Source organism: Oryzias melastigma, linkage group LG18 (assembly GCF_002922805.2).
Source record: "Oryzias melastigma strain HK-1 linkage group LG18, ASM292280v2, whole genome shotgun sequence".
NCBI classification, from domain to species: domain Eukaryota; kingdom Metazoa; phylum Chordata; class Actinopteri; order Beloniformes; family Adrianichthyidae; genus Oryzias; species Oryzias melastigma.
Genome location: NC_050529.1, coordinates 1794291 through 1803652, shown reverse-complemented (window position 1 = coordinate 1803652; position 9362 = coordinate 1794291). Strand labels below are relative to the sequence as shown.

At 39.4% G+C, this 9362-nt stretch overlaps 1 protein-coding gene, 1 long non-coding RNA gene and 10 other non-coding genes across 25 annotated transcripts in view; 11 read left to right on the top strand and 1 right to left on the bottom strand.

The window, feature by feature from the left end:
• Nucleotides 1-1541, bottom strand: part of LOC112156095 (tripartite motif-containing protein 2) — a 17511-nt gene extending 15970 nt beyond the window's left edge. For both annotated transcript variants that reach the window (XM_024288253.2, XM_024288252.2), the window contains exon 1: nucleotides 1358-1541. The gene's annotated coding sequence lies outside the window, so the exon portion shown is untranslated. The remainder of the gene's footprint in view (nucleotides 1-1357) is intronic.
• A 1279-nt stretch (nucleotides 1542-2820) lies between these two features.
• Nucleotides 2821-8897, top strand: LOC112155902. Of its 13 annotated transcripts, none has more exons than XR_002920863.2 (13): nucleotides 2821-3003; nucleotides 3966-4182; nucleotides 4276-4325; nucleotides 4545-4594; nucleotides 4821-4881; nucleotides 5137-5186; nucleotides 5414-5473; nucleotides 5729-5778; nucleotides 7158-7207; nucleotides 7436-7495; nucleotides 7751-7800; nucleotides 8557-8586; nucleotides 8656-8776. It is a non-coding gene; the product is annotated as an uncharacterized LOC112155902 (long non-coding RNA). The 13 variants fall into 13 exon arrangements; XR_002920862.2 differs by lacking the exon at nucleotides 8656-8776 and adding an exon at nucleotides 8782-8845 and having other exon boundaries at nucleotides 2822-3003; XR_002920867.2 differs by lacking the exons at nucleotides 7436-7495; nucleotides 8656-8776 and adding an exon at nucleotides 8782-8845 and having other exon boundaries at nucleotides 2824-3003.
• On the top strand, nucleotides 4389-4480 carry LOC112156518. The gene has a single exon (XR_002920984.1). It is a non-coding gene; the product is annotated as a small nucleolar RNA SNORD14 (small nucleolar RNA).
• Nucleotides 4981-5072, top strand: LOC112156519. The gene has a single exon (XR_002920985.1). It is a non-coding gene; the product is annotated as a small nucleolar RNA SNORD14 (small nucleolar RNA).
• LOC112156515 lies at nucleotides 5251-5343 on the top strand. Its single transcript, XR_002920981.1, has one exon. It is a non-coding gene; the product is annotated as a small nucleolar RNA SNORD14 (small nucleolar RNA).
• LOC112156520 lies at nucleotides 5573-5664 on the top strand. Its single transcript, XR_002920986.1, has one exon. It is a non-coding gene; the product is annotated as a small nucleolar RNA SNORD14 (small nucleolar RNA).
• LOC112156521 lies at nucleotides 5843-5934 on the top strand. The gene has a single exon (XR_002920987.1). It is a non-coding gene; the product is annotated as a small nucleolar RNA SNORD14 (small nucleolar RNA).
• On the top strand, nucleotides 6860-6952 carry LOC112156516. Its single transcript, XR_002920982.1, has one exon. It is a non-coding gene; the product is annotated as a small nucleolar RNA SNORD14 (small nucleolar RNA).
• LOC112156513 lies at nucleotides 7273-7365 on the top strand. Its single transcript, XR_002920980.1, has one exon. It is a non-coding gene; the product is annotated as a small nucleolar RNA SNORD14 (small nucleolar RNA).
• LOC112156522 lies at nucleotides 7595-7686 on the top strand. Its single transcript, XR_002920988.1, has one exon. It is a non-coding gene; the product is annotated as a small nucleolar RNA SNORD14 (small nucleolar RNA).
• Nucleotides 7870-7961, top strand: LOC112156523. Its single transcript, XR_002920989.1, has one exon. It is a non-coding gene; the product is annotated as a small nucleolar RNA SNORD14 (small nucleolar RNA).
• Nucleotides 8622-8714, top strand: LOC112156517. The gene has a single exon (XR_002920983.1). It is a non-coding gene; the product is annotated as a small nucleolar RNA SNORD14 (small nucleolar RNA).
• Nucleotides 8898-9362: the final 465 nt, after the last annotated feature.

Here is a 9362-nt window from a genome sequence, read left to right as displayed (position 1 = left end):
TACATCTTTGATCTTTGTTAATTATGTAGACTTACATTGTCATTTTTATGGGATAAATTTGGTTTTCCTACAGTAAAATTATGATACAGTTTTCAACAAAAATATGTAAAATATAACGATAGACATTATTTAACCTAATATGATTTAAAAAAGCACCACTAAATATTTTACAGTAAAATTCAGCTGTAAAACGTACTGCACATCTTTGCTAATTTGTCAGTTTTATACTGTATTTTTAAGGGTTAAGGCATTAACAGTTAAAAAAGAAATTTTGTTTCTGTAATCTTTAAAGAAACACCAGATTTTTTATGGTGAAATTCTGGCAACCTCAGCTGCCAGTTTTTTATTTAAAAATGTACAGTATTTTTTTTAAGTGTAGTGGTCAAACTGAAACTCCCTCCAGGAGAAGCAGAACAATCGTTGGAGATTCTATGTTTGAGAATCCATGTAACACTGTTTGATATTAACAATCTAATTATTTCACTGATACTTTTTACAGTACGTGAACTGGATTAGATTAATGTAAAAGTATTCAAAACATATAGTAGATTTTTAATGCATTTCTAAACAAATGTGTAAATTCAAATTAAATTGAATAAAAAAATCAGAATTGAATCGTTTCTGTAAATGATTATGGATACGCAGGCCTAAAAACAGATCAAAAGATGATCAGAGTGGGACTTTAAACATCTAAGACGGGGGGTCTTCAGACCTCCTGGGTCTGGAACCAGCAACAGGCCAAACTGTTCCAAAGTTTTCCTGAAAGTTCTGAGCTCCTGCAGGCCACAGAGGTGTCAGAGGATCCACAAACACATGCGTGTTCCTGCAGGAAACTCAGCTTTTTCACTTCATTTGTTTTCATCTCTCTTCCTGAAAATGTGATATCCATCTCACATATTTTATGGTATACCACCATAAAAACACCAGTTTTATCTCTTTTTATCTTCCGTTTTGTCTCTCATCCTCAGTTTGTGTTTCCTCCTGTTTCGCGTCTGCAGTGACGTTTGTGTGTCAGCTCAGTTTGTGTTCATGAAAGTGACGTATCTTGTGTTAACGTTAGCTCTCGGGATGCTAGCGTGTTCATTCAGGCCTGGAGGCTCACACCCACCCACACACACACACCCCAACACACGCACACACAAACACACAAACAGGGACTTGTGTGTGCTCTGTTGCTGAGGAGGTCCAGATGGATCCTCTTCCTCTCATCCTTCATCCCTCTCTCAGGGAAACACAGCGTGCTTCAGCTGTCACCCTCCAACATTCCTCCACCCATCACTTCATCCATCCATCCACACATCCATCCATCCATCCATCCATCCGTCCATCCGTCCTCTCATCCAGCAGATATCCTCACCGCGGCCGTCCGTCGGTCAGCGGGACATCTCCTCCGGCCTGACGCCGTCCTTCATCACTCCGTCTCGTTTGCTGCCTCTCCTCCGTCTCTGCGAGCGTGTCGATGGGGGAGGATATCATCGTCACGGCAACACCAGCAGCTTGAAGCTGCAGCAGCAGCACCTCCGTGAGGGGAGGGGGGGGGGATCATATGTCAGGCCTTCTGTAGCCAATCAGCACCGAGATCCAGAAGAGAGACGATTGGTCCACGAGTCCGTCAGTCAGTCAGCTGGAGGAGGGGCTTGACTCTCTCTCTCTCCTCCTTCAGTCGATGTCGCTCGACCTGTGTACTCGTTTGAGTCGTTGACCCAAAACAGACGAGGTCATCTTCAATCAAACTTTATTCGTATGGTGCTTTGATACAGTTTTCCAGGAAGAAATACATCCTATAAATGTGAGATTGTAATCCAGAGAGAAAAAAAATATTTTATTTACATTAGAAAGACATAAAGAGCTGGAGTGAGGGTTTAAACCACATGTCAAAGTCAAGGCCCGGGGGCCGGATCCGGCCCTTCTGGTAATTCTATCCGGCCCTCCAGATCATTTTATTTTATTGTTATTAATGATTATTAATGTTACTTTGTTTTCATTTCTAACTTGTATAATTTTGAAAAAAATTTATATTTTTATGGAGAGTAAAATATTGAAAGTTATTTAAGGTTTAAGTTGATTTATTCTGGAATAATATTCCTGGCTTTTTATTATTCAGAATTATGGTAGAAAGTTACAGTTTTAAAGTTTAAAAAAACAGCATTCTTGTAGGTTTTTTGGATTATTTTGGTGTTTACTACGATTTTTTAGGCTGTTCTGGAGTTTATCTAATATTTTATATAAATTCTATAAATGTCTAAAAAAATTGCAATTTCACTGTTTCCATTAAACCATAACTATGTGAATTAACACAAATCATCTCACGCAATAAGTCATTCAAAAACGTGGTGACGGATGTAAACAGTAGTTTGATTTACAGCAGATACATTCACGTTTCTGTCATAGCACTAGTGCTTATCATCATTTATCAAAGGAGATATCGACAAGCTATTGATGAGCTGTGTGATGCTGTGAGACCTCTTGAGGTGCCCAGTTGGTCATGTGACTAATTTATTTCTAAAATATATGTTATCATTTCAGTTTTGCTAAATATTTCAACGTTGGTACCCTTAAAAAAACACCTCCTCCAAGCACAATTAAAAACAAATAGTCCTGTCTCCTTTAAGCAAATTTATTATCACAAATTCAATTTGAGCAATTTCATTGTCAATGGAAACACAGATATTTTGTTTTAAAATAGACAGAAAATGCAACTTTATCTTAAAATATTCAAATCATCTACAGAAGGAGATAATTTTTCAAATAATCAAATATTTTATTTATTCATTTATTGTAGGCCTACATATAAAATTCTAGCTGTTGCTTTTTAGCTGCAAAGGTGTCAGTGTTTTGGGTGTCTGTAATTCCCGTTACTCCTCCGGTCCAGTAGGTGGCGCCCGCTCGCCGCAGACAGATGAATCAACCGGGTACAAGGATATAAGACGAAGAGCGGAGCCGCTTCAGTCTTTCCTGCAGCCAGAGCTGAGTGTGAACATCGAGCTGTTCTTCTCAAACATGGTAAATTTCTCTTTAACCTTGATTATCTGGAAAGAAATATACATTTATCTTGGGGATTACATCGTGTTCTCACGTGAGGTTATGATTTTTGTTCGATCTGAACTGTATTTTGATCGGATGGCTGTAGATTGTCTCTGCATCAGACCTTACTACGGATGTAAACTGTTTCTGAATTCATGTGGAAACGTAGTTTTATCTCATTTACTTGGTAAATATTTATGACAAAGGAACAAACATGACGGATTATTAATAAATTACGAGTATTTTACGGTTTCCCTTTTCCCCCTAAAAAAACAAAAACGATTTTTATATAGGGTAATAAAAATATATAGTTAATCTCATGAAATCAGGGCTGATCACCACGTGTTTGTTTTTTCTTTGCTCTGTAGTTTGAGTTATTTGACTAAAAACACAGTTAAATAAAACTGTTTATTTAAATATGTTTTAAATCTTCAAAATGCACTCTGGAAATTGTTTTTAACATGTTAATTCATTTTTCTGATAGAGGACATGAATTAGTTTTGTGATTAAAATGTTAAAATCCAGTGATTGCTCAGATTTCTCACACTGGAAAGGACTTGGACCTCATCAATTGTATCACGATCATTCAGATGGCTCAAAGAATAAGTAAATTACAGCATTTTAAGTGATTACAAGTAGAGTGTAATTTTCTTCCTGAATAAAAAAGTAAAATTTTTGTGTTGAGAAACAAAGATAAGTGTTCAAAGTGTTATAACTTCCTCATTACTTGTCAATTCCACGAAAGAGAGGAATCAGTGCAAAGGTAGTTAAAATAACTACAAGAATTAAATCACAAATGATCAAATTACGTTGCATTAATCTGCTTCTGTATTCTCATGGTCATCGGGTTCAGGCAATTGGCGTGCAAATTTTCGTCATGTGATCTAACCCAAGCTTAAAAAAACCCAGTAACTTCATCGGTGTTCTCTTTGTGTTTTCAGGGTTTGTCTGCAGTGTCTCAGACCAGGTTATCTGGTTCTTGGACCTTCATCTGCCTCGTTGGCTGCGATGAAGTCTCCTGTCATTTCAACCAGAACTCTTTAGGGTTCAGACTGTCCCTGGATGTCTGAATCTCTTCTTCAGAGCTGGACCTCAGTTTGGAACACCTGAAATGATGGTGAAACCCGGGAGACTGAGATGGATCTGGATGAAATGAAGGTACAGGAAAACAAAAGCCACAAATGGAATTGTTATTGGTCACAACAATGAGAGGACCCGTTTCATTGTCTGACATTCTGACGTCTCTTCTAGGTCTCTGGTTCTGTTTGAAGGAGTATTGGATGATGGACATCAAAACAAAGGTGTGTGAAGACTTAAGTTCCATCTTGAACTTCTTTAAAAGAACCAAAAGTCTGCTGGTCGGTTCGCTGTGATGATGTCATTCCTGCCATTCGTAGTTTCCACCAGAGGTCTAATGACCAAAGACGGCCCAAACCTTCCTTGGATGTCTGAGCGACAGCAGCATGTAGCTCCTGCTGCTGGTTTCATGTTCATGTCTGACATTCTGACGTCTCTTCTAGGTCTCTGGTTCTGCTTGAAGGAGTATTGGATGATGGACGTCTAAACAAAGGTGTGTGAAGACTTAAGTCCTTCTTGAACTTCTTTTTAAAATAACCAAAAGTCTGCTGGTCTGTTCGCTGTGATGATGTCATTCCTGCCATTCGTAGTTTCCACCAGAGGTCTAACGACCAAAGACGGCCCAAATCTTCCTTGGATGTCTGAGCGAACTGTAGAAAAGTAGAAAGTGAAATCTCCATTCAGGTTGTGAAAATTAAAGACATTTTCTTTTGTTTCAGGTCTTAAGTCCAGAGTTCAGGAGTCACTCCTGTCCAGGTGGAGCCTGACGCAGAACTCCAGGTGGGTTCTGACTTGTTTTTGAATTCCATTCATAGTGATTCCTGTCACTGTAAATCTATATGGAATAGATTCAGTGAAGGTTGTTCCTGAAGCATCAGTTCGCTGTGATGATGTCATTCCTGCCATTCGTAGTTTCCACCAGAGGTCTAACGACCAAAGACGGCCCAAACCTTCCTTGGATGTCTGAGCGACAGCAGCATGTAGCTCCTGCTGCTGGTTTCATGTTCATGTCTGACATTCTGACGTCTCTTCTAGGTCTCTGGTTCTGTTTGAAGGAGTATTGGATGATGGACGTCTAAACAAAGGTGTGTGAAGACTTCAGTCCTTCTTGAACTTCTTTTTAAAAGAACCAAAAGTCTGCTGGTCTGTTCGCTGTGATGATGTCATTTCCTGCCATTCGTAGTTTCCACCAGAGGTCTAACGACCAAAGATGGCCCAAACCTTCCTTGGATGTCTGAGCGAACTGTAGAAAAGTAGAAAATGAATTCTCCATTCAGGTTGTGGAAATTAAAGACCTTTTCTTTTGTTTCAGGTTTAAGTCCAGAGTTCAGGCGTCACTCCTGTCCAGGTGGAGCCTGACGGAGAACTCCAGGTGGGTTCTGACTTGTTTTTGAATTCCATTCATAGTGATTCCTGTCACTGTAAATCTATATGGAATAGATTCAGTGAAGGTTGTTCCTGGAGCATCAGTTCGCTGTGATGATGTCATTCCTGCCATTCGTAGTTTCCACCAGAGGTCTAACGACCAAAGACGGCCCAAACCTTCCTTGGATGTCTGAGCGACAGCAGCATGTAGCTCCTGCTGCTGGTTTCATGTTCATGTCTGACATTCTGACGTCTCTTCTAGGTCTCTGGTTCTGTTTGAAGGAGTATTGGATGATGGACGTCTAAACAAAGGTGTGTGAAGACTTAAGTCCTTCTTGAACTTCTTTTTAAAAGAACCAAAAGTCTGCTGGTCGGTTCGCTGTGATGATGTCATTCCTGCCATTCGTAGTTTCCACCAGAGGTCTAACGACCAAAGACGGCCCAAACCTTCCTTGGATGTCTGAGCGAACTGCAACTCTACGTTCACACTGGGCGTGATTGATCTATTCCAGTAAATGAAAGACTTGGTGTCATAGAACTGCTTCACTTTTAATTTCTCCTACAATGTTCAACCAGATTGCACTTCTTCGAATTAAAAAGGGACACTATGCATTAGTGCTGCCACGAACGAGCATTTTAGTAGTCGACTAATCATAATTATTTTTTTAGTCAACTAATCGCGTCATTCATAAACTTCTTACCCTTTTTAGCTTTAAACTAACTAAAAACTAGATATAATCACTAGCATTATCGCGAGAATGCTGTAAGCTGAATTTGGCCGCTGAAGATCCTGGTGGCTGATGCTGAAATTGATAGCTGAAAATTCTTTAAAAAAATTTTAAAAAAAAAGCCTAAATTTGCTAAAATAGCTTGCATGCAGCTGAAATATTAGCTAAAGTTCGAATTGGGTTATAAAAACGAAAAAATCTTAAATTAGCCAAAACAGCTAGCATGTAGCTGACATATTAGCTCAACTCTCAAATGGCCTAAATGCCAAAATAGATGAAAAAGCTAACATAATGTCACTGTAACTTTCCACATTACTACATTTATTATTATATGCCGCTACAGAATTCTAGACCCTGGAGTTAAACTGCTTTAACTTTAATTGAGTGTTGAATGGCCATGAAACCCAAAAAACTGACTCAAAATTTAACTTGTAGACATGCGAGTTTTGAGATTTCATTATTTGCATTTACATTAATTTCTTTGGAAGCAGTCGCTCAAACGTGTTTCTGAGCCCAGTGTGAACGTATTATTACAAGGTCATTTCCTGTTCCGTCTGTGCTTCTCCATCTTCAATGACCTCCTGAATTGTTTTCCAGGTGACCTTCAGCTCAAGGACCAATGACTTGCAGGTTAGTATCGACTGGAGCTTCTTCCTGTTTACTGCTCACTGTGATGATGTCATTTCCTGCCATTCGTAGTTTCCACCAGAGGTCTCACGACCAAAGACGGCCCAAACCTTCCTTGGATGTCTGAGTGACGTGTGACGGCGCTCGTCGTCTGTCAGAACTTCTATGCGTTTTAATCTGGTTCTTCTGTCTCTACAGGTGGACTGAACGCCGCCGCTCCAAATCCCTTCAACTCTTTAAATAAAATGTACTTTTCTACAAATTCTGAGCAGTTTTCATTCTTTGGAAAAATATACTAGAAACTTGTTAATTGAATCATTCTGACGTCTCTTCTAGGTCTCTGGTTCTGTTTGAAGGAGTATTGGATGATGGACGTCTAAACAAAGGTGTGTGAAGACTTAAGTTCCATCTTGAACTTCTTTTTAAAATAACCAAAAGTCTGCTGGTCTGTTCGCTGTGATGATGTCATTTCCTGCCATTCGTAGTTTCCACCAGAGGTCTAACGACCAAAGACGGCCCAAACCTTCCTTGGATGTCTGAGCGAACTGTAGAAAAGTAGAAAGTGAAATCTCCGTTCAGGTTGTGAAAATTAAAGACCTTTTCTTTTGTTTCAGGTTTAAGTCCAGAGTTCAGGAGTCACTCCTCTCCAGGTGGAGCCTGACGCAGAACTCCAGGTTGGTTCTGACTTGTTTTTGAATTCCATTCATAGAGATTCTTGTCACTGTAAATCTGAATGGAATAGATTCAGTGAAGGTTGTTCCTGAAGCATCAGTTCGCTGTGATGATGTCATTCCTGCCATTCGTAGTTTCCACCAGAGGTCTAACGACCAAAGACGGCCCAAACCTTCCTTGGATGTCTGAGCGACAGCAGCATGTAGCTCCTGCTGCTGGTGTTATCTTCATGTCTGACATTCTGACGTCTCTTCTAGGTCTCTGGTTCTGTTTGAAAGAGTATTGGATGATGGACATCAAAACAAAGGTGTGTGAAGACTTAGGTCAATCTTGAACTTCTTTAAAAGAACCAAAACCTTAAAGTCTGCTGGTCTGTTCGCTGTGATGATGTCATTCCTGCCATTCGTAGTTTCCACCAGAGGTCTAACGACCAAAGACGGCCCAAACCTTCCTTGGATGTCTGAGCGAACTGTAACTCTACGTTCACACTGGGCATGATTGATCTATTCCAGTAAATGAAAGACTTGGTGTCATAGAACTGCTTCACTTTTAATTTCTCCTACAATGTTCAACCAGATTGCACTTCTTCGAATTAAAAAGGGACACTATGCCTTAGTGCTGCCACAAACGATCATTTTAGTAGTCGACTAATCGGAGTTTTTTTTTTTTTGATTGATCAACTAATCGTGTCATTCATTAAGTGGATGTAAAACACACTCCTTACCCTTGTCAGCTTTATAAAGTAACGACTATTAAATTAGTCGATGACTATTTTTATCGTGACAACCCTTCTATTTATACGCCGCTACAAAAATCTAGACCCTGAAGTTAAACTGGTTTAACTTTAATTGTGTGTTGAATGGCCATGAAACCCAAAAAACTGACTCAAAATTTGACTTGTAGACATGCGAGTTGAGATTTCATTATTCGCATTTACATTCATTTCTTTGGAAGCAGTCGCTGAAACATGTTTCTGAGCCCAGTGTGAACGTAGCATTACGAGGTCATTTCCTGTTCCGTCTGTGCTTCTCCATCTTCAATGACCTCTTCTAATGTTTTCCAGGTGACCTTCAGCTCAAGGACCGTCTTGCAGGTTAGTATCGACTGGAGCTTCTTCCTGTTTACTGCTCACTGTGATGATGTCATTTCCTGCCATTCGTAGTTTCCACCAGAGGTCTCACGACCAAAGACGGCCCAAACCTTCCTTGGATGTCTGAGTGATGTGTGACGGCGCTCGTCGTCTGTCAGAACTTCCATGTGTTTTAATCTGGTTCTTCTGTCTCTACAGGTGGACTGAACGCCGCTGCTCCAAATCCCTTCAACTCTTTAAATAAAATCTACTTTTCTACAAATTGAGCAGTTTTCATTCTTTGAAAAAATATACTAGAAACTTATTAATTGAATATTTATTCATATTTTTATTTGTACTCTGGACTTTACTTCTTGATGATAGTAGAACAACCACCTTTTATTAGTTAAATCCTTCACTAGGATTGGTGTTGCATTACTTTATTGAAATTTGGTTGGATTCATTATTTTCCTATGACTTTTCTGTCAAATGAACAAGAAGCACTTGTGCCCCAAACAAAAACAATGTCAGAGCTATCCAGTCGTAGAGTTAAGATCCAGATTCCAGCTCAAATAAGGAAAAGGAAGATGTTCATGGATCTATTCCCAAGTGGATGCATCATAATGGGGGGGATCAGGGAGTTTGTAGCCCCGCCCAGTGTATTTTCTATGCAACACTATTTATTTTTTTGAAACTACATGTTTTTGTCTACTTCTGATTCGCTCCAGCTTGAATAAATACTCAGAAACACAACAGGGATGCTTTTCTTTATGAATGTCCATGATTTAATTTTATTTATC